Genomic DNA, 24176 nt, shown 5'->3' with positions numbered 1-24176 from the left:
CGTGCTATCCCAAACAGGACCAAGACGCTATCCTCCAAAAAAAGGAAGCCAATCTGGTGGTCCCCTGCCATAAACTGTACAACAGAAGGAAGAAACTCTTGCAAAAGATAGTAAAATCCCACGAGTGGAGAAGCTCCCTGGTCAGCCTCAGTAAGAAGCTGTGATCCCTGATAAAATCCTCCAAACTAGTTACAAAAACACAATCGCCATTGATTCTAAAGACAACCACAAATCATTCTATAGATGTCAAGAATCTCAATGGCAACACTCAGATCTCCTCTTGAGTTACAGCACAATAACACTAAATATACAGACCCAACTGATATTGCCATCATCCTGGCAGATAGGTTCAGTGATAATTTTACCCCCCTCTCACCCCGTAAAGAGCCCATCTCTATACCGGAAGAATGCTAAGTTCCTGTAATCATGGCTGCACAGGTAAAAACCACACTCTCCAAAGCCAAGAACACAGCATCCATAGAACCAGACAACATCCCAGGCTGTGTTCTACACGAACTACAGAACAAACTTGCACCCCACCTAAGTACCATGTTCAATCATAGCCTCACCTCAGGCTTTGTGCCTGCTGCGAATGGTGCACAGCAACAGTTATCCCACTCCACAAGGGGGGAGCCACTGCGGACCCCGGGAACTACCGCCCCATTAGACTGACGAGCCTGGTCTGCAAGGCCATGGAATGTGTCATCATGGAACTTATAAACAAAGATGTTGGTAATCTCCAAGCTCTGGATCCCACCCAGTTCGGGTTTGTAAAAGGCAGATCATGTCTCCTAAACCTGATAGACTTCTTTGAAGCATTCGCCAAAGCCGTAGACAAGGGTAAGGTGGTTCACACAGCCTATCTAGATATTGCCAAGGCTTTCAACACCATCCCCCACTCTGGAATTATAGATAAACTCACTAAACTAGGTATAAATCCCTGTGTCACAAGATGGGCTGCCAACTGGCTCACTGACAGAACCCACACTGTAAAAGTAGCAGACTCCAAATCCAACTTCAGACCAGTGACAAGTGGAGTACCACAGGGTTCAGTCCTGGGACCTTTCCTGTTTGGTGTCGTTTGGTGTCTACTTCTCTGAAGTACAGGCTAACACAGAAGGTCTTTGGCTAATTAAGTTTGCAGATGACTGCAAACTAGGAACCATAATCGAAACTCCTAATGATGTGGACATCCTACAAAAGGGCCTCACTGAGACAGATGCCTGGTGTCAAAGCCATGGCCTAAAGCTCAATGCCAAAAAGTGCATGGTCATCCCCTTTGGTAAAAACTATGTACCCATGAACTACAGCATAGGTAGTATACTTAATACCGAAAGACCTTGAGACACAGGTGGACAGTAGTCTCTCCTTTGCTAATCACATCGCCACAGTAGTCAGGAAATCCTTCTACATGGCACACCTCATCACAAAAGGTTTCTCATCCAGAAAAAAAAGAGGTCATTGTTCCCCTCTACTCATCACTCATTAGACCCATTATAGAGTACAATGCCCCTTTTGGTATGTACCTCACAAGACATCTACAACAACTGGAAAGGCCACAGAAATTACTCACAAAGAGGATTACCGGCCTCAATACCCTAGGCAGACCATCTCAAAAAACTCCAGCTTTCCTCCGTCGCATAGCGCCTACTCAGTGGTGATCTCTGCCTAACATACAAAGCTATGTCAAACCCAGAGCTGTTGGACATGCTCCACTTAAAGAAATCCCAATCCCTCCGAGCTACACTCTCTAGGGACCTATAACCTTGTCACTACAATAAACAGAACATGCCGGAGGGATAGATTCCTGTCCAGAGACTTCCCATACTCTGGAATAAACTACCTATCTATATCAAACAAAGCTCCTCATTAGCACTCTTCAAGAAAAATCTTGATTGGATGGGAAATAGGAAATTCACCCCGGGGATCACCTCTGTGGCTCTGCTCGACAGTGGCACAGGAAAATAATTTTCTTGGGTGGTAAAAGCCAGGGTACCTTTTGGGCTGGGCTTGTATAGGCCCCAGGGCCGATAGCCTAGTACCTACCTATGGACATATATGTAGATATATACATATATATATATATATATATATATATATATATATATATATATATATATATATATATATATATATATATATATATATATATATATATATATATATATATATATATATATATATATATATATATATATATGTGTGTGTGTGTGTGTGTGTGTGTATGTATGTGAATATATATATATATATATATATATATATATATATATATATATATATATATATATATACACATGTACATATGTGTGATTATGTATATACATGTGTGTGTGTATATGTATATGTACATATGTGTGATTATGTATATACATGTGTGTGTGTATATGTATATGTGTGTATATATACATATATATATATATATATATATATATATATATATATATATATATATATATATATATATATATATATTGGGGTGTTTGTGTAATTGTATATCTTTAAATAGAGATGTGTGTGTATATAATAAATATAGAAGCAATTAATCTGATGATGTAAATCTTTGTTTATTCATTACCATTATGACCTCTGTTCCGTCCTCGGAACTGATATGGCCATTTTCAAGCATGCACTAGCCAAAAACTTCCAGCTACGACCTACCCACAATACCCCTCTCCTAGTTACTTCAGATCTCTGTTGCTTTTTACCTAGTCAGACACGCTAGCCATCTCTCTCAAAGCTAAGTAAATTTTTTTAAATTTTAAGACAGTTTCTCTTCAAAATTATTTAATTAGTTAGTCGTTAGCCGTTTCTCACTGTCGCCTATTTCCTACCCTTTTTCTTGGCAATTTTAATTTTTTACCTTTATTGGTAGTGTCCCTCTCTCCTGTCTTTGACAGGCCTTTCCTTTTTACCAGTGGTATTTTTTTAAAATAACATTGTTGGTATTTTCTCCCTTAATTTTTCTATAGAATAGCCTTGTTGCCCCTCTGTCAGGCAAAGCTAAGTTGGGATTTTAACAGTGTGACAAGTGCGTGGACGTAAGATGCCTTACTCAGATAAACATGTTCGTTGTGTCTACTGTTTGGGCGTGGATCATATTAATTATGACTGTGACGTTTGTGCTAGTTTTAGTAATTGTACACTAGCAGAACGAAAAAAAGCATTACTCAAGACACACACCCTCCAAAGACCAAAAAAATAGGGAAAAATAGATTACTCAAGATGCCTTTTTCAGAGGCTCTATCTGGGTCGGAGGTCTCATCCCCTCCAAAAAACAAAAAACATAAGGACAAATGGAGTTACTCAGTTCCTGCATCTCCATCATTTGCAGAACTGAGTTGGCTCCGTGCTTCTCCGGGGCCCTCAGCGCGGACCTCTTTGGCACCATGCTCTGTGTCTTCTCCCTCAGTGCTGTCCATGATATTCACCCCTATTTTGGTTCTGACCTCAAGCACCACTGACTTCGGTGCTATCTTTGTATCAGACATTGGCTCCGATAACTGTACCTGCTTCGGCACCATCCCCAGCCTCAGTGCCGACAGATCTGTTGTTAATCCTCATTCAGTCCTTACTCCTGGGTAGTCAGTTCTGACATGAACCAAACCGGCCATCTTACAAGCTCATGGCAGCCACAAACTCTCGAGCCAAACTCTTACCCTCAATTCCCCTCTCCCTGTTACCTCAGATCTCATTTGCCTTGTCACCATTCAGTCGTGTCAAGCCACTTCTCTTGAGCGAAGTGCATTACTTTGGCAAAAGATCGGATTTTTGAAATGTTTTCTTCAGTTATTGGTATAAATAGTTATCTTTTACCCTATTGCATCTAGCAACAACCTTTTTCTAACCTTTGGGTAACTCCTTTACCATCGTTGGTAAATTTCTTCCTTTACCTTTGGGTATTTCTTGTACCATTGGTGGTACCTTCTTTTTTCGTTTATGTTCCCCCTTTCTGTCTCTATCATGGCGGAAAAAAAGGAAGTCCGGGATTTAAAAGATGTTTAGATTGTGGCCACAAATGACCAACTTCGGATGCACATAATCTATATGTATACTGTTTGGGTATGCCTCACTTAACTGTTGACCCGCCATGCGTATTTTGTCAGAAATTTTCTAACCAGACCCTGGCAGAAAGAAAGAATAAATTAATTTTAAAGAGACTTCTTAAAACTGCTTTTACAGAGGCTATTTCTGGGTCTGAGTCTTCAAGCCCTCCTAGTTCCCATAAGAAAAAGAAGAATGACCATAAGAAATCTAAGTCTCTTTCATCGTCTCCTACCCAGGGACCCTCAGGAACCGAGACAAAAGAAAATTAAGCCGACCATTTCAGACTTTACTTCCTCGACTCCGAGGCTTTCAGTGCCGACATCTTCAGCACCGAAGCCATTGGCGCCAACTACTTCAGCACAGAATGTGGTGCAAACCTTATCAGAACTGAGCTGTTCCACGGTTCAGACAACTTCATCGGCACCAACTATCCAGTCGATGCAGACCCATATGACATCGATGTATGTCCTGACGTCTATGACTTTGATACCTTCTTTGGCACCAACAATATATATGGCACCGACTGCTACCATGTCGGTACAGACTCTTTTGGCACCAACCTTGGTTCTGACTTCTATTATGGCACCGACCTTGTCAGAGCAGACTCTGCCCTCAGCTTGACCACTGTTTTCTCGGTGCAGACACTAGTAGTACCATCCCCAATAGTACAGACCATTACAGCACTGTTGTCCTCGGTGCAGACTCCTGTTTTACTACTCGGGACAAAATATTCTCCATCTAAAGACCCTTTTGCAAGCACTCAATATACCCCATATTTGGATAGACCTGACTCCCCCTCAGCTATGTCTATGAGATCCAATAGAAGCCTTTCTGAACATGATGTGGTGTGCCTTGTGGATCAGTTGCTTTCGGCTTGCCTCTGTAGGCGACCCTGTGCTGTCAGAATTCCCGTACTCCTCTGGGCTGCAGTTCACACCAACCACCCCTAGCGTACACTGGGAACGATTCTCGTGACATACTCCCACAGGAGACCCCTTTGGCGCAGTCTTCCCCAGTATCTCCACCTGAGGAAGTTCATCGCAAGAGTACATGCAAGAGTACATGCAAGAGGAAGCACGTGGACTCCCCAGAAGAGTCCATCACAGAAGACACAGACTTTGATGGGGAAGGGTCCCCTTTGTCACCCTCTGAGGTGTCCTTTGGTGGATGTCACAGAGCCCATTACAATGGTCTCGCCCCTTCACACCCCAACAGCCCAAGGCTAAGGCTACAGTGACCATGGATGCCTCCCTGATGGGGTTGGGGGTGCTATTTCAGGGAAAGACAGTCCAAGGCACATTGTTGGATTTAGAGGCCCATCTGCATATCCATGCCCTAGAACTGAGGGTGGTGCTTCTAGCATTGCAAGCATTCCATTGCCCCCTTCCTTCAGGGACTCAAGCACCATTTCTCAAGGGTCACTTGAAAAACTATCTTGAGTTCTCGGGGGGGTGAAGATTGGGTGAAAAAATGTGAAGGCTGCCAGCCTAGCCAGATAGAATTTTGCAGATAATTATGTTATTTGTAAATATGAATTTAAACTACAGACATGTTGTCTTAAATGTAAAGAAATAGTGTTACATGTGGAACTGAAAAAATGTGACAACAGTGCACTCTACTGATCAAGGTAAAGCACATTGTGACCCTTTGATGTAGACAGTGGTACCGAAGGGTCTAGATAAAGAAATTATTTCTATTGTTTTAACCAAGTGTTAAATTGCTAGATTTAAACATGCAAATACATTTGTATTGCTCTGCTTCCTGACCAGCTACAAGATAACAAAAGAAGATGTTAAGAATATAAATGTAGTTCTGTTAGCCTGGGAACCCAGGGAAGTGTGAAGAATGATGCAATGTGTAGCCTGGGAACCCCAGGAAAGTGTAAATAATTATGTAATGTGAATCAGAACTGCAATTTCAATTTAAACAGAGAAAACCAGAGATTATTAAGCATTTTTGTCTTGACCATCCAACTCCTCAACACTCTGCCTGTTTCTATAAATAAGTTTATCTTAGACTTGTGTTTTCTTTTAGAAATAGCTAGGAACTAGAAAGATTAGACTAAGTGTTTTCTGTGATGTCAGAACTGTACTACTGAATAATTTTAAGTATTTCTCTGTGATCTCTGAACTCTTGACTAGCACTGTGTAGTAAGAAGTATTGTCTTGTGTTTTTATTTATTATTAAATAGTTTAAAACCTTTCAACTATGGCTATTTTGTGCAAAGATAATTTAAGCTCTAGAGTACATTGCATATTTATAGTGATTATTGTACCAAGTCACTCCAATAAGCCTTGACTGTTTAGTTATACTACCAATTGGATAATAATATTGCACAGTAATAATTGGACACCATTTTAAGGGCCTTTGAGTAGCTGATAAGTAGTAGCTGGGTGGTGGCAAATGGTACTACTGTATAGTGTGGGTGATAGGGGCACAGCTAGATAACCTGTGCCAGCCTTTCCCAGCAGTGTCTGTGTGGTTGTATAAACTCTTATCTCAAAGTGTGTGTGTGTGTGTCAGCTACTTGGGCAGGGACACGAAGCACTGGTTGGACAGAGAGGGTGCTGGAGGTTTTAGCTTGCCTAGCTAGGCTGAGATCTTGACCCTATAGCTGTGCCAGTAGGAAGTCTTATTGGGGACCTGGAGAGCAAGGGAGCGACCAGCCCCAGACTGAATGTGATCTCTGTGTGCTTGTAAGGGAAATTACACTTTTCTTTGTGTATTTGTTATTCTTTCCTCCTATATGAGATGCCCCTCATTGGTGGTAGTGGTGAGAATTGAGGCTCCTTGATTGCTGGGTCAGGGCATGGGCATCACACTGCAAACCAAAAGGATTTTGAACATTTTCTGGTGTTCTGTGAACTGACTGCAATTCTGAAAACACAAGTGAAACTGGAGACATTGTTTTGTCTAAACTTTCCTCAACACAATGGTAAAGCGTTTGTTTATAATCTTCCAAGACTAAAATTAGTCTTGTGGTAACCACTCACTACAAACTAGAGCTAAAAAACTGTGTTTAGTTGTTTCCATACTGAACTGAGAAACAAACCACCATTCACAACCAAGAGCAATCATCAACCCTCTACATTATAGAATGAAACTATCATACAAAAAAGATATCATCATCTACCAAGTACTAAATTAATACTGTGGACTGTTAAAAAATAACACTTGCAAAAGCTTGTATTGTCATGTACTGCCTCCAAAAGCTAAATATTCATTATGGGCCAAATGTTACAAATGTTACAAAGCAAATCAACTGCTCATTTCTATCATCCCTGTCTGAGATTAATACTATCTCACTCAGCAAAAAGTAATAAGAAACATTTCCCCTTACTTATGAATACTAATTCGACAGTCTCATCACTATGACCAAACTTGAAGAAAATATGGACATGGGAAAGAAAGAGAGTTCTGATATGGTGCAATATTTGTGCAAAGGAGAAAGCTAAATTAATCAATACAAAAAAAAAGTAGCCCCAAATATATTCAAACAAAAATACAGGCAAAGGCATCTACATATGGAAAATTTCACAATACAAAAAATACGATCACAAAGAGGAAACACAGAACAGAAGATTAGTCAAGCAGAATTTAAACAAAATAGAAGTTAAAGTTAAGGAATCCTTGCAAAGTGAAGGATTTAATATAGAAAGCCTAAACAAGTCCCCCAAGTAAGGAGAAACAGTAGGAGCATGAGACATCTGAAGTAGAAATATGGACATGGAAAATAAAAAGAGATTTATTATGGGGCAATATTTATGCAAAGGAGAAAGCAAAACTAATCAATAGAAAAATCAGCACTAAAGAAATTTGAAGAGAAATAGCAGCATCAAAGATATTTCAAAAGAAATACAGACAAAGGCATCTGGATATGGAAAATCTTCCAATACAAAAAAATATGAAAACAAAGAGGAAAAGTAGAATAGAGGATTAATACTGGAGAAGTTAAAGAAATAGAAATAGAGGTTATGGATTACCTGCAAAGTGAAGGATGTAGTGTAGAATATCTATTTCTGATAACATCTCAGCAGGATAGAGCAATGGGCCCCCAAATTAAGGAGAAACCAGTGGAGCAGGAAACATTTTATTAGTTGCCATACAAAGATACTTTGGACCCTTCCATAGGAAACAAGTACAAAATTTCAGCCGGAGTTACACAACAAGGGAAGGAACAGTAAACTGGCAACTCTGAAATAGTCAATGTTGTAAAATGATAGGCCAGTGAGTTCCCATATGAAAGAGCAACAGACGACACAGGTGAAAATGAAGAGAATGTGGCACAGGAAGATGCGCTGGAAGTTTCTTTAGAATGCCACTAAAAATGGAGAACAAAGAATGTTTCCTCAGTTTAGAAGAAAATGATCTAAGAGAAGAGTTGCTTGATTTAATACAGATGGACAGACATATTAAATCAATGAAAAAATAGAATACAGGAAGTCAATAAAGCCCCAAAATTTAGAAGTTTGATAAAACAAATGAACACAGTAATTAAGACTATTCATGGAGATTTATGTTTAATAACAGAAGTAAATAAGATATATTAATGTGCTGCTATATTAATAATAAAGTCTTACCACAGGACACTAAGGGAAAGGAAGGGGAGAAATCAAATGCCATCGTGGAAGTATCAAACAGAGAAAACTATAAAGCAACTAGGACAAGAAATGTCATTGTTAGAGAGTATATAATAGGGAACAGATAAACAAAATTACTCAAAAAGATAGATGTGATAAAAGCATTGCACAGTATCAGAACAAATCAGGATGTACCATGCACTATCGCAAATAATAAATTAAAAATATCAGCTCAGGCAAAAAAAAACTTTGAAGATATGCAGATAAATATAAAGGAAAAGTACAAATAAGGAATTGATTGATGACCCAGAAAAGGTTTATAGAAAATTGGGAAACAAAGCAAAAGGAAATGAAACACCACCAAAAAAAAAAAAAAAAAAGAGATACATTTTGAAGAAATACCTATGAAGATCCTGTGGAACATAACAAAGATGATGAATAGATAGAAGAAGTAAAAGAAAGAAAAAGAAGTTCATATATTCAGGAAATGGAATGAAGCAACAGCCAGAGATTGAAACAAAGTTAAGAAAAGCTCCTAATTGGAAACCTCAGGCCAAGATGCAGGACCTAACTTCTGGCTAAAAGTATTAATATCATTACGTGAAGATTTAGCCATGAGTAAGAACTATTTATTTGCACACCCAGAACAGACACCAGCCTGGTTAACAACAGGATAAACAATACTCCTACTTAAGGGTGAACTATACACCAATAAATTGCTTTCCAAAGATGTATAAAATGTACACTGGAATTGAAGCCAACAGAGTTTATAGTAATTTAGAAGAAAACTCCATCATGGCAATAGAACAAAAGGGTAACAAAAATGTCATACGGAACAAAGGATCATTTGCTGTTAAAGTCATACTGGAGAACTGTGAAAAGGGGAAAAAAATCTAAATATGGCATGGACAGACTGCAAAAAAACATTTGATAGTACCTCAAATCATGGATAAAAGATTGCTTAAAAATGTATAAGATGCACCCTATACTGGTCAATTACATTACAGCAACCATGAAACAGTGGCAAACCACTCTGCAGTTAAGCCATGATAAAGGATAAATCATTATACCAGGGATAAAAATTTAAAGTAGGATAGTCCAGGGTGACTGTCACTGCTGATCTTTTGTCTTGCCCTTAATCCATAAACTGTTTACTTAACAGATTAGGTCTTCTTTTTGTAGATGATTTAAAACCATATAGTTCATCAGATGAAGAACTGAAAGCACAACTACAAATGGTCAAAAGTGTTTCAAATGATATAAGAATGTCATTTGGTCTTAATAAATGTGCAAAAGTGACCTTTAAAGCAGGAAAGCTGCGGCACCAAGAAAACATAAGTCTGGGACAGGAATAGGATATAAAAGAACTTGAGCAAGAGGGAATGTATACATATTTGGGAATTGATGAAGGATCAACAATAAAACATGAACAAATGCAAACATAACTTAGTAAGCAATATTTCAGAAGAGTAAAATTCATACTGAAAACAGTATTGACATTTAGGCATCTAGGAACAAAGTCCAAGCTATAAACCAGTTTTAGAGAGATTGACTGGTCCCAAAAGATTTTGGATCAGTTGGACAGGAAAACAAGAAGGATGCTTCATGCTCATCAAATGATTTACAAAAATCAGTGTATACCAACACTATACATTCCCCATTCTAAAGGAGATATGGGACTCCTCAAAACTGATTACATGTATAGGTCTGCAATTGTAGGAATGCATACATATTTGCTGAACACACAAGACCCAAATGTAGTGAAAGTTTTAAAACATGAGGAGAATAAGTCTAAGATGGCTTTCTTGCTTAGTTTAGCAGAAGCATATTGGTGTTAAGTGGGAATGGAAATCAAACCAGAAGTAGATAAAAATCAGTCTGCAAATGAATGTGCCAAAAAACAAGCAAAATAATATAAGGTGAAGGATCAGATGAGAAAGCAAGAAATGTGGGAAATGCATAAATATAGTTGTAAGTGTAGAAAACTACTGAAACAACCTCACACTGATCAGGATCGAACACTAGAATACTTAAGGAAAGGTGAAGTTAAACCAAAAGACAAAAGGTTAATGTTGGCGGCCCAGGATAGTGGACTACGGATATGTGTTGGTTTACAAAGTCTATTGAATATGTGGAAGAAACAGACAAATGTAAGTTTTGTAAAACAGAATTGGAAAGAGTTACACATCTTGTTGCTAGTTGTGATATACTAATGGCAGGATGACTGTATACTGAAAGAAATAATAATGGGGCAAGACTGTTGCATTGGGGATTGTGCAAACATTATAATACTGAAGTATCTAAAAAACACTGGAAACATGAGCCACAAAGTATCATAGAAAATGATGAAGTTTATATCCCATGGGATCATCTGTCATAAACAGTTCAAAAAATAGACACAAGAAAACCAGATATAGTAGTCCATGAAAAGAAGACAAAAGTAGCATTGATTATTGAAATTTCTGTATCCAGTGACTATAGTGTCTTACATATAGAGAAACACAAAGTCATAAAACACCAGGATTTGCAGGCAGAAATGATGGCAATGTGGAAGGAAGGAGTCTACTTTTATATACAGAAAGCCCACTATGTTCGCAAGAAATAAATAATGAAACTGTGAATCATGAACAAAATATTTTTCCCAAGGCATGTAAACACTTGCCTCTTGTGAGGAAATGTGCCCTTTTCCCACCGCAGTGCAACCTGGAGTTGGTATATATAGTTGGGAGGGTGGGCATAGACCCCCACCTAGGTGGGTTTCAGATGCTACTGTGTGCTTTGTGCAGTTTGGGCAAGTGTTTACTTGCCCTTGGAAAAAGTACATGGTATGGGATTCTCTGTTTCATTATTTTCATCTCATGAAAATAACGTTTGAGATTGTGGACTTTCGGTATATAAAAGTAGATCCAAGGAGGATACCCTGACTGTTCCAATATTAGTAGGAGTGATGGGTCTAATAAAAAAGATTTTACAATCGTACTTAGATGTTACAGATACATATAACTCTGTATGAATTGCAGAAGGTGTCATTACTGGGCAAGTTGCAGGTGCTGCAAAGAGCAGTTCTGGCAAACATCAAAGATTGAAACAATACTAATTTCATGAACTTTAATCATACTTTGACTTAGGAATGGGGTCCATTCCCATCATGATACTAGAAACCAAAAAATCTTGGAGACATTAAATAGGAAGAAATGAGTCCAAATGGAGAAATAACATCAGGAAAATCAGGAAGAAAAGTAGACTAGTATTGCTGGAACTGAATTCATCCAAGTTTTGTTAAGTACCTTCTTGTGGTGGACCCTGTTTTTACAAAAACTCATCAAGATGTCAGTGATATATAGACTGCATTTTATATATCATGGAGAAAGTTGTCAAAAATAAGAAGGATGATACAGTTCACAGGTCCCAGGATAAAAATGTGGGGAAAAAAGACAGTGTAAAATCCTCAGAACAAAGAAACATTCCTACCCCTATTATATAGGGTTAGGCCTGGCTCAGGGGGAAGACTCACCTCCCTCCACAGTAGAAAGGATTAAAAATAAAAAGTACTGAAGATAATGAAGAAATTATGCAGTTTTACTAGTATGCAAAAAGCCCAGAATTTCCACATAAAAGATATTTATAAAGTTTAAGAGAGAATTTAGAGGAAAGAAAAAAAATTGCTAAGTTAAACTGTCAGAAACTTCAAATGGAAATCTGTATTCATTTATTCAACAGATTTATGAAAAACATTATATAGACATAGGGATTTTGAGACGCATGTAAGAAAGAAGCAACAAAGAAAGTGTGAAAATATAAAGAACTAAACCCAAACATTTTTGAAAGGTATAAAAAAGAAACATGGATAGGTGAAAGAAAAAGAAGTCGGGAATGGTGCAATATTCATACAAATGAGAAAGCTAAGTTAATCAATATTTAAAAAGAAATACAGAAAAAGGCACCTGGACATTGGAAATTTTACAATACAAAAAATAAGAAATCAAAAAGAAAATGTAGAAAAAAGGATTAGTAAGGATGAAGTTAAACAGACAGCAATTGAAGTTATGGATTATCTGGGAAGTAATATATTTATTGTGGGGAATCCCACACAGGCAATGTTGCAGCATGATGGAATTATTCATCCCCTGAATAAGGAACAGCAGGTACAGCAGCAGGCATCTCAAGAAGGTTTGCAACATAATGATGCTCTGGAGCTTTCTGTTGAAAACCAGTATGAAAGTTCATTTGAAATTGCATAAAAAGGGATGAAGCAGGTGTGATGAAGGGAGATACTGCCAGCACAGCTATCTAGAATTTTGTAAATAATTATATGTCATTTGTGAATATCAACATGATGTATATAAGATGCTTGTGTTACAAATGTATTAGAACTGTATGTCATATGTATATCAAACGGCTTGAAGATATTTGCAAAGTGCTGTTTGAAATGTAACCACAATGTACCCTACTGGAAAAGAACAGAAATGTACATGCCCTATTGTAACTGTTTAAATGTATATATTTTAACAGTGGAAACTGGGATATAGGAGGTTACCTTCAGTCCAACAAAACTTCAGAAAAATAGCTGAAATTAAATTACTTTATGGCATCTACAGACAAAATGTCTGTACTGAGAAGCTTTCTGTATTGTCTTTGGAGTGAACTAATTACCACAAATGTTTTATGACTTCCAGCATCTGCCAAAGATCTGAGGTCTATGCATTTTCACAGGAAGATGTTAAATACTGCTAGCTTCCAGCAGTGGCAGTTTCACCTGGGATAGAGTCAGATGACAACAAATGATGTCATTATACAAGCTATCGTAACAGTAATAGTTGAGATATTAATTTAAGAAGTATCTTAGAGAGACACAGCCATAGCGTACTGCGGTGTTGGTGGTGCTGCGGTAGTGTTGTCACCTCACAGTAAGACATTGTCCTGTTCGATTCTCGGCTAGAGCGTCTTCTGTGTGGAGACATGCATGAATGGGCATACCTTCATTGAAGGTTGTGTGTCAGGGCCGGCAACTCGGCACATAAAAATCTACTGCCAATTATTAGCGGACCGGAGTTCCGTTGTGGTGACCCCTAACAGGGAAAAGCCAAAAGACACAACAACAACTTAGAGAGACACAGCATTCTGTATTCTGTCTTGGACCTGACAACAACTAGGAGATCCATTCACTACATCTGCCTTGTTCTGATGAAGTAAGTTTCCAGGGAACAATATAATTCTCTTAAATACAGTCAGGAATATAGCAAAGATTAGTTTAGATAGTTTTATTTATTTATTTGAAACTGCCCTCCAGTATTGTTTTAAATATTTCCTGTGATTTTGAACTCTGATATTACTGTGAATATATACTAAGTATTTTCTTGTTCTTTTATTATTTATTATTAAATATATTTAAACCTTAGATTGTGGCTGAACTTTGTAGAGATATTTAAGTTTTGAGAGTACTTGCATATTTATTTGGTGACACTGTAGGCCACTCCTAATAGCCTTGCTCTTGGTCAAACTACCATTCTATTAATATTAATATCAATATTAATATTAATATTAATATTACACAGTAAAATTGGACACCCTTTGTTAAGGGCTTTAAAGTAGCTGATAAGAAGTTGGCTGGTGGCAGTGATAACTACCTTATAGTCTGGGCAAAAGGTGGCATAGCTAGCAAACTTGTGCCAGCCTTTCCCAGGTGCGTGTGTGTGTGTGTGTGTGTGTGTGTGTGTGTGTGTGTGTGTGTGTGTGTGTGTGTGTGTGTGTGTGTGTGTATAAATAAAGTAGACAAAAGATTGCCAGCACCAAATGCATCCAAAAACTCTGATAAGTAAAATATATAAACTTTTATTAAATATAATAAACAACCCAGACTGGTTTCAGCCAACAGGCTTTCCTCAGTGGGAATAAAAGAATAGTAACTGTGAAGTGGCACACACACACACACATATATATATATATATATATATATATATATATATATATATATATATATATATAGCATGAGTCATCCAATAGGATTCTTCCCAAAGTGATCTTCTCAACATTCAAAATGTTTCCTATGTGAGAAACAAAGAGAAAATAAAAAGTTATACAATAAAACAACCACATAATCATTATACATTGTAATTGGTAAAATAAAACTTTATAAATGATCATTCAAGCCAGGTGAGAACAAAGCCCCCAGTTTAATGATCCAATACTTCTCGTTTTTTAGTGAGAATAGAGTGCCATCCTTGTTTATTGGATCTATCACCAAGAATTCTGTCAATGATGATGAACTGGAATCTGGCTGAATTATGTTGTATGCTATGTCGGAATAAGGCATTGGTCTCCCTCCTGGTTCGTATGTCACTACGGTGTTCAGACATGCATAATCGAAGTGGTCGTGAAGTCTGTCCAACATAGAATGAACCACATGTACACGTTGCAAGATATACCACCCAGTCACTGTTACAATTGCCAGTGAATTTGATATCAAAAATCCTATCAGTGCTTTTGCTAGTGAAGTGTTTTGATGTGAAAATGAATGGACATGATGAGCAATGACCACAATGGTATGTACCCCATAGTTTGTCGCCTGTCATGGTTAGCTGGTGATGTATGGCTCCAGCCGAACTGACCCTCTTGAAGTGTGAAAAAAATGAACCTAATGTCGTCTCCCTTCTGTATCCATACTTACATACATCAGCAATCCAAGATATAAGCTTCTCATTGGCTGTGAGAATATTCCAATGCTTGGATATAACATTCCTAATAAGGTTAATGTTATGTCCAAATGTTGTGATGAACCGTATAGATTCATCCTGTTCAGTACGAGTCTTGTCAGAATATTTGAAGAGGAAGGTTCTGGTAGAATTGAGAGCAACTTGTTGAGCACCCCGGATGTCAAGTTCCTGATAGCCCCTAGCTCTGAACCTGTTAGACAAATCATGTTGAGATTCATCATAATCGTTATCTGAACTACAAACTCTGCGTATCTTGAGGAACTGAGACTTGGGTATAATTTGAATGATGTGGTAGGCATGCATACTGGTTGCATGTAGTAAGCTGTTGTACTGGGGGTATTTGCAGAATGTTTTACTGCATAAAGTGTCATCTGGATTCCTGGTTATAGTCACATCCAGGAAATTGATCTCATTTTTATCATGAGTGGATGAAAATTCAATACCCCATTTGTTCTGGTTGAGATATAGAACAAATTCTGCTAAATATTCCTCATCAGATTGCCAAACTAGCCAACAATCATCCAAATATCTGCGCCAAATATCAAGTTCCTCAAGATACAAATTATGTGTAGAGTCATAAATGAGGTGTTCCTCAACATATCCATGAATAGGTCTGCGTATATGGGGGAAAAAGATGCCCCCATGGCAGTACCCTTAAGCTGCCAGTAACATTCTCCCTGAAAATAAAAAACATTTCTATTGAGAACATGTTCAGCCATGCAGACCAAAAGTGTGTTAAAACCTATGGGATAAAGTTGTGCTTTGTCTAACCAAACTTTTAGGGCTTCCAATCCAGCCCAATGTGGTATGTTGGTATATAGAGCCTTGACATCCAGGGTGCAGAGTAGCCAGTCAGGTTCTAGTTGGTTATCAGCAATAATGTGCAGAAATTGTGTGGTATCCTGTATTCTGGCACGAATCAGGCCTAGTAATGGTTTGAGATATAAGGTGAGGAATTCTGATAATGGTTCTATTAATGAACCCATGCCAGATACAATTGGTCTTCCAGGGGGTTTGTTGAGACATTTATGTATTTTAGGTAACAGGTATAATGTTTTTTTCTGTGGATCTTGTACTGTAAGATGTGCCTTCACTGTATCAGATATAATACCCTCAGAGACAGCTATGTCCAAAAAGTTGTCAATTTCCTGCTTGAAGTTAAGAGTGGGGTCAATGGGCATCTTTATGTAATGGGAAGGGTTGGAAAGTTGTCCATTTCCCTCCCCCAGATAATAATCGTGTCCATGATAACTACTCCCCCACCCTTGTCGGCCTGAGTGGTGTGTATAAATAAAACCTCAAAGATTGTGTGTGTGTCGGCCACTTGGGCAGGGACACGCAACACTGGTTGGACAGAGAGGGTGCTGGAGGTCTTGGCTTGGCCACTCAACTGAGATCTTAACCCTAAAACTGTGCCAGTGTCTTATTGGGGATCTGGAGAAAGAGGGAGAAACCAGTCCCGGATTGACTGTGGTCTCTGTGTGCTTTTAAGGGATATTACAATTGATGCAGAGAGCTGCATCTGGAAATACTGCTTATGTCCTCCAGTGTTGCCAGTGGTGAGGATTGAGGTTCTTTGATTACTGGTTACGAGGTGGGTCATCACAGCAAAAAACAGTGGCAACTGTGATATGGATAATGATGTGGAGTGATGGGCAAATTTGTTCCCATTTGAAGGAGCAACATATAAAGCAGGGTACATCAGAAGAGGATACATTTCAAGTAGGTTTTACATGCAAGAAAAGTGAGCAAAGAAGACTATCTCAATAGAGAAGAAAATGATTTAAGGAAAGACGTGCTTGATTTAACAGAGATGGCTAGACATATTAAGATAGATGAAAGAAACAGTCTATAGAAAGCAAATAAGACCCAAAGTGTGAGAAGATTGGTAAAAGAGATTAACACAATAATCAGGACCATTAAGACAAATTCACACACTATAACAGAAGTAAATAGAATACATTACTGTGGAGGTAAACTAATAATTGATAAAGTGTTACCACAAAAATGTAGCATAGTAAACGAAAGGAAGAGAACATGTAAAATTCCACAATGGAAGCATCAAACAGTGAAAACTATAAAGCAAATAAGATATGAAGTATCACTGTTAGAAGATGACATGGAGTATCACTATAAGAGTTATATAGAAAAGGCAACAGATCAGCAAAAATACTTAGAAAGATGCAGAGTATCAAAACAGATCAAGATTTATCATATACTATTGCCAATTATAAACTAAGAATATCCATACAGGCAGAAAAACATAGAAGGTGTTCAGACAAAAATAAAGGAAAAGTAAAGAATAAGCAATTCATTGTTGACCAAAAAAGGTTCTACGGAGGATATGAAAGAGGACGGAGAAACAGCCAGAAAATTAAGAAAAAAATTAAGAAAAACTCATAACTGGAAAACCTCAGGCCCAGATCCAGTACCTAACATCTGGCTAAAGGTATTAACTTCTTTATGCAAATATTTAGCCCTGAGAAAGAATTACTTACCATACCATCCCAAATAGACACCAATGTTGTTAACAAGAAAAAGTATACTGTTCCTAAAGAGTGAATCTGCAAGCAGTTCCAAGAAATATACTCCAATAACTTGCCTTCTGACAATATTTAAGCTATATACTGACGTGATGTTGACAGAATTTATAGCCATTCAGAAAAAAACTCAATTATGGCAATAGAACAAAGGGTAAGAAAAGGATATCATACAGAACAAAGGATCATTTGTCATTAAATAAAACCATAATACTAAGGGAAGAATCTTAAGTCTAGCACAAACAGATTACAAAAAAAGCATTTGACAGCATCTCACATTCATTTATAAAGGAATGTTTATGTATGTATAAGATACACCCTACATTCATGTATAAAGGAATATTTATATATGTATAAGATACATCCCATATTCATGTATAAAGGAATGTTTGTATATGTATAAGATACATCCCACATTCATGTATAAAGGAATGTTTATATATGTATAACATACACCCTACATTCATGTATAAAGGAATGTTTATATATGTATAAGATACATCCCACATTCATGTATAAAGGAATGTTTATATATGTATAAGATACACCCTACATTCATGTATAAAGGAATGTTTATATATGTGTAAGATACACCCTACATTGGTCAATTACATTGCAGTAACCATGAAATAGTGGCAAATTATTTTGCAGTTGAGCCATGACAAAGGACAAATTATTATCCCATGGATAAAATTTCAAAGTGGGCTAGACTAGGGTGATTCTTTGTCACCGCTACTGCTTTGACTTGCCCTTAACCCATTAAGCTGGTGACTTAAAAGATTAGGCCATGGTTACATATTGGCTACCATAAAGCAGTTTTTTTTTTTAATAAGCTCCTCATCTACATTTTTATAAATTACTTAAAACTGTATTGATCATAAGCTGAGGAGTTGAAAGCTCAACTACAAATGGTTGAAACTTTCTTAGATGATACAAGTGTGACATTTATTCTTGATAAATGTGCACAATAACATTGAAAAAGGAATGTTGCAGCACCAAGAAAATATTAGCTTGGAATAGTAATATGATATAAAGGAACTTGAGCAGGAGGGAGTATGTAAATATCTGGGAATAGATAAAGTGCCAGCAATAAAACATGAACAAGTGAAAATAAATCTCAGTAAGGAGTACTTCAAAAGATGAAAATTAACACTGAAAACTGTCTAAACATCTAGGAGTAAAGTCCGAGCTATTAATCAATTTGCTGTCCCAGTTCTAACTAAAAGTTTTGGTCTTAAGTAAAAGATCCATTAGACATCAAACAAGAAAATGCTTTATGCTTATTGAATGATCAGTATATACCAAGGTTATATATTCCTTGCTTGGAAGAAGGCACTGGACACCTCAAAATGGTTATATGTATAGATGAATCATGAGACTGCATACATATCTGCTAATATCATCAGATCCAAAGATAGAGAAGAGGTCTAAGAGGACAGAGTTGATTAGTTTAGCAGAAGCATTTCAGTATCAAGCAGGAATGGGAATCAAACTAAAAGTAGACAAAAATCAGACAGCAACTGAATGTGCCAAACAAGACAGAATGCAGGGAAAAGAATAAGATGTGAAGGGAAAAAAGGAAAATCCACAAATTTAGAGGCAAGTACAGAGATCTCTTGCCTCTTGTTGGCCATTATTTGACACAGGAGTGATTAAGGAAAGGTGAAGACTGCTTAATAATGGTAGCCAAGGATAGTGGAGTACTGTGCACTTTGGTTTAGAATGTCCATTGAAGATGTGGAAGAAATAGACAAATGTAGGTTCTGTAAAACAGAAGTGGAAATGGTTACACATCTTATTTCCGGGTGTGATATATTCATGGCAGAGGGCCTGTGTACTTAAAGAATGAATAATGTGGCAAGACTGTTGCACTGGGGATTGTCAAAACACTACAATATTGGTGAAGTTGAGAAACATTGGAAACATGAACTACAAAACATTATAGAGAATGGTGAAGTGAATATCACATGGGATCACCCATTACCAACAGTTCAGAAAATAGATGCGAGAAAAACAGATATAGTAGTCCATGACAAAAAGACAAAAGTAGTAATGTTGGCAGTTCAGAATGCAGACAGAGGTATGTGGGATGGTGTAAGGGGTGAGACTGTGTTTGTGTGAATACTACCTAATTAGGGTTAAAATAAGGGTTGTGTTAGGTAACACCCCAAGCACCATCTTCCAAATGCAAGCTATCCCTAGCCCTACCTCTGCCCTAATCCAGCAACTTACCTTAGAAAGACCCTTTCCATAACACTACCACTGTTCAGACAATCCATGCCTTGGCATTGTTAAAGTCTAGGAATTTTTGTTTGCTTTATTTTATTGTGCTTTCCATATAAAATAATTGGAGAAGTAGAATGTCTGTTTTCTTTGCTATTTATATCTGTGAAATTGAGTGATTTTGTTGGTATTTTGAGTGGTGGTATCTTGATTAGTTGACAATATGAACTTTTTGAATTAATATTTTGAGTGCCTCCAGTTTTTAACAGTAACACAATGTATTGATCTCTCTCTGTATGTATATATATATATATATATATATATATATATATATATATATATATATATATATATAGAGAGAGAGAGAGAGATAGCTATATAGCTATGTACCTATATATCTACACACAGACACACACACACACACACACACACACACACACACACATATATATATATATATATATATATATATATATATATATAGAAAGAGAGAGAGAGAGATTATATACATGTGTGTGTGTGTGTGTGTGTGTGTGTGTGTGTGTGTGTGTGTGTGTGTGTGTGTGTGTGCGTGTGTGTGTGTGTGTGTGTGTGTGTGTGTCTAGAATTGTGTATGTGAGGCTGTATATATATATATATATATATATATATATACATGCATATATACACATGCACACATACACATATACAGACATACATATATACACATATACACATAACCTGAAATGGTAATATGTTGACTTGTAAAGCAATAGCCCAAGAAGATCAAAAAAGTTGGATTCACACTCTTCACACTCCAAGACACAATCTCAGTACAAGAAAAGAACAAATAATGTTTTTGCAAGTGTGCATACCCTTCAGCATCCTCACCTTACCCACCCTCCCTTGCTAATTAAGTTTACCAACTCCCTCTCAGTTTTTGCTCACTTGATCCTGGAAGATGGCCTTCCCTCTCCCCACTGGAAGTATCTCTTCTCTGACAGGTGCACACAGCCCAATATAGCAATCCACTGAAGGTAAGCATGTTGCTATTCAAGGAATTCCTCTTGGTTTACTGGTGCTGTTCATACTGACTACGCAGGTTCAACTGGTTTCATCTGCACTGAATAACAATGGTGTTCTTACTAGGTGCTCTCCTGTTTGGTGAGCTAAGCTACTTCCCTGCCCCTAGGATGAGTAAACCAGCAGTGGTCACTGACTATTATCCTCCCTCGCCAGCTCCTACAGGTGACTGAGATGCTAATGGCACTCAAGCTACCTCTGACTTAGTTATGGCTTTATTTCCATATGTCATAGAAAGGTTATGTACTACACCTTCTTGAGAGTTAATTCTTACTCTCTTCATAAAGGCTAGCAACTCATCTCAGTTTGAGTGTATTGTGCAATGACCATCATGACACGCAGCCATGTTTTAGAATTCTGGGAAAGGTGTCAAGGATAACAAACATCTGAGACTACCATGGTCCAGAAAGGGTATACTCCATTCATCCCCTTTAGAAGTCTTCCAGTACCTCCTTGAAAATTTAAACTTTATTCATCTTCACCGTAGAAAGATGCTCAGCTGACTAGTGTGTAAAATGCACAGAACTGTTCAGCATCTTATATTTCACATTAGTCATATCAACATGGTAAGAATATATTAAGTATTTTGTCAGAAGGGGGGATACTGTGCATGCATTCCACAAATTAAATTGCTAATTATAATTGTCTCACCTAGCATAATTTACCATACTCCATAATGGTATGCTTATACATGTGGCTGACAATCATGGACAAATGTGGATGGACTATAGTACAATAAATCTCCCCATCCTGAGTGCACATTAAGATCACCATTTGTATACTCTGCTGATTAAATGTATTCACCACTTTGGACATGACAGAACAAACCACACTAAAATAGATACACCTCTTCATTTTTCACTTGTGATAGGTAGATGAACAGCTGGTGTAACCATTTCTACTCAGGTTCATAGGTTCATAGGTTTATACTAGGCTATCTGCCCTAAGGCATTTATAAGCCTAGCCCAAATTTTTGTGGCTTACGCCACCCCTTATATGAAAAAATACTGTGCCCATTAGTTTGTTGTGCCTCTGTCCAGCAGTGACACAGAGATGATTCCCGGGGTAAACCTACGATCTCCCATCAACAGGTCTAGATTTCTCTTGAACAGAGTCAGCGAGGTGCTCTGCCTCACATGGACCGGGATTTTATTCCACAGCATAGGGAGTCTCTGAGTGATAAATCTATCCCTCCAGCACGTCCTATTTATATCCATGCTAAGGTTTAAGTCGCTTGCTCTAGTGGTTTTGGTGGATTTGGATTTTTGAGGTGGAGCATGTCCATTAATTCTGGGTTGGACATGGCCTTGTATGTCAGGCACATGTCACCTCTGAGCAGACGGTATGCGACTGAATAGAGCTGGAGTTTCTTCAATCTGGCAGCATATGACAGATTTTGGAGTCCCTTTATCCTTTTGGTGAGGAACTTTTGGGGTCTCTCCAATTGCTGCAGATGTCGGGTGAGATACATCCCGAATGGGGCATTGTACTCGATCATTGGTCTGATAAGTGAAGAGTACAGGTGAACAATGACCTCACTAGATCTGGATGTGAATCCCTTCATGATCAGGTGGGCAATGTAGAAGGTCTTTCTAACCACTTTAGCAATGTGAGTGTCAAAAGAAAGGCCACTGTCAACCTGGGTCCCCAGGTCCCTGATAACCTCTTCTGTGCTTAGTGGATTGCCACCTATATGGTAGCTTGGGGTTACCTTGTTTTTCCTGAAGGGTATGACTATACATTTTTGGCGTTTAACTTCAGGCCATGGCTCTGGCACCAGCTATCTGTTTCCGTGAGTCCCTTCTGAAGGATATCCGTGTCCGATGCACTTTCCACTATGGCGCCCAGTTTGCAGTCGCCTGCAAACTCTGTCAGCCAAAGTCCTCGCATGTTGCGCTGTACTTCTGGGAAGTGGATGCCAAACAATAGGGGCCAAGGACCGAGCCCTGTGGGACACCACTTGTGACCGGCTTGGAGTCTGACACAGCGCCAGCAACTCTAACCCTGTGGGTTCTGTCCTTAAGCCAGTTTGCAACCCATCTTGTGACATATGGGTTTACATTTAAGCTGGTCAGTTTTTCTACAATACCCGAGTGGGGTATTGTGTCGAAAGCCTTTGCAAGGTCAAGGTAGGCTGTATGGACTGCCTTTCCCTCATCAATGGCCTTGGTGACTGTTTCGAAGAAGTCGACCAAGTTCAAAAGGCATGATCTTCCCTTGACAAAGCCAAACTGGGTCGGGTCCAATGTCTGCAAGTCCCCTATATCTTTGTTTATGAGCTCCATTATGATCCTCTCCATAGCTTTGCAGACTAGTCTTGTTAAGCTTATGGGGCGGTAATTACCAGGGTCCGTAGAGGTGCCGCCTTTGTGGAGTGGGACCACAGTTGCCGTACGCCACTCCTTGGGCATGTATCCTGTGGTAAGGCTGAGATTAAACAGCTGCCTTATGTGCGGGTTTAATTCCTCATTTAGCTCGTGTAGCACACAGCCGGGGACACCATCCGGTCCCATTGATGCTGTGTTTTTAGCTTTAGAGAGAGCAGCTTTCACCTGCGCATTTGAGATGTCCAGGAGGCTACACTCGGCTGGGATAGTTATCTCTCCTTTAGGGGAGAGGGGTGAAGTTTGCACTGAACCTGTCTGCCAGTATGTTGGCAATGTCTGTGGGTTCAGTGATTTTTGTATCATTTTGGACTAATTCTGAGCATATCTGGGAGTTTCCACCCAGGTTCCTAACATAGCTGAAAAAGGCCTTATGATTGTCCTTTGAATCCATGGCAATTTTTCTCTCAAAATTGGCCTTAGTTGATTTTATGAGTGCTCGTATTTTTTTACTAATAATGATCAGGGGTGACATCCCTTTTATGGATTTTGTTCTATCATGTAATAGCTAAGCTTTCTCAGCTTCTCATATATTCTCTGATAAAAAGTGGTTTCCTTGGAGACACACATTATCAAGCCTGCTGTCCATCTACTTTAATGTGCTGATGTAATCTGGCTTTTTTATGGGTT

This window comes from Protopterus annectens, chromosome 7.part0 (assembly GCF_019279795.1).
Source record: "Protopterus annectens isolate FY-2018-M chromosome 7.part0, PAN1.0, whole genome shotgun sequence".
NCBI classification, from domain to species: domain Eukaryota; kingdom Metazoa; phylum Chordata; order Ceratodontiformes; family Protopteridae; genus Protopterus; species Protopterus annectens.
The sequence above is the reverse complement of the archived record's forward strand: the minus strand, read 5'-3'. Positions refer to the sequence as shown.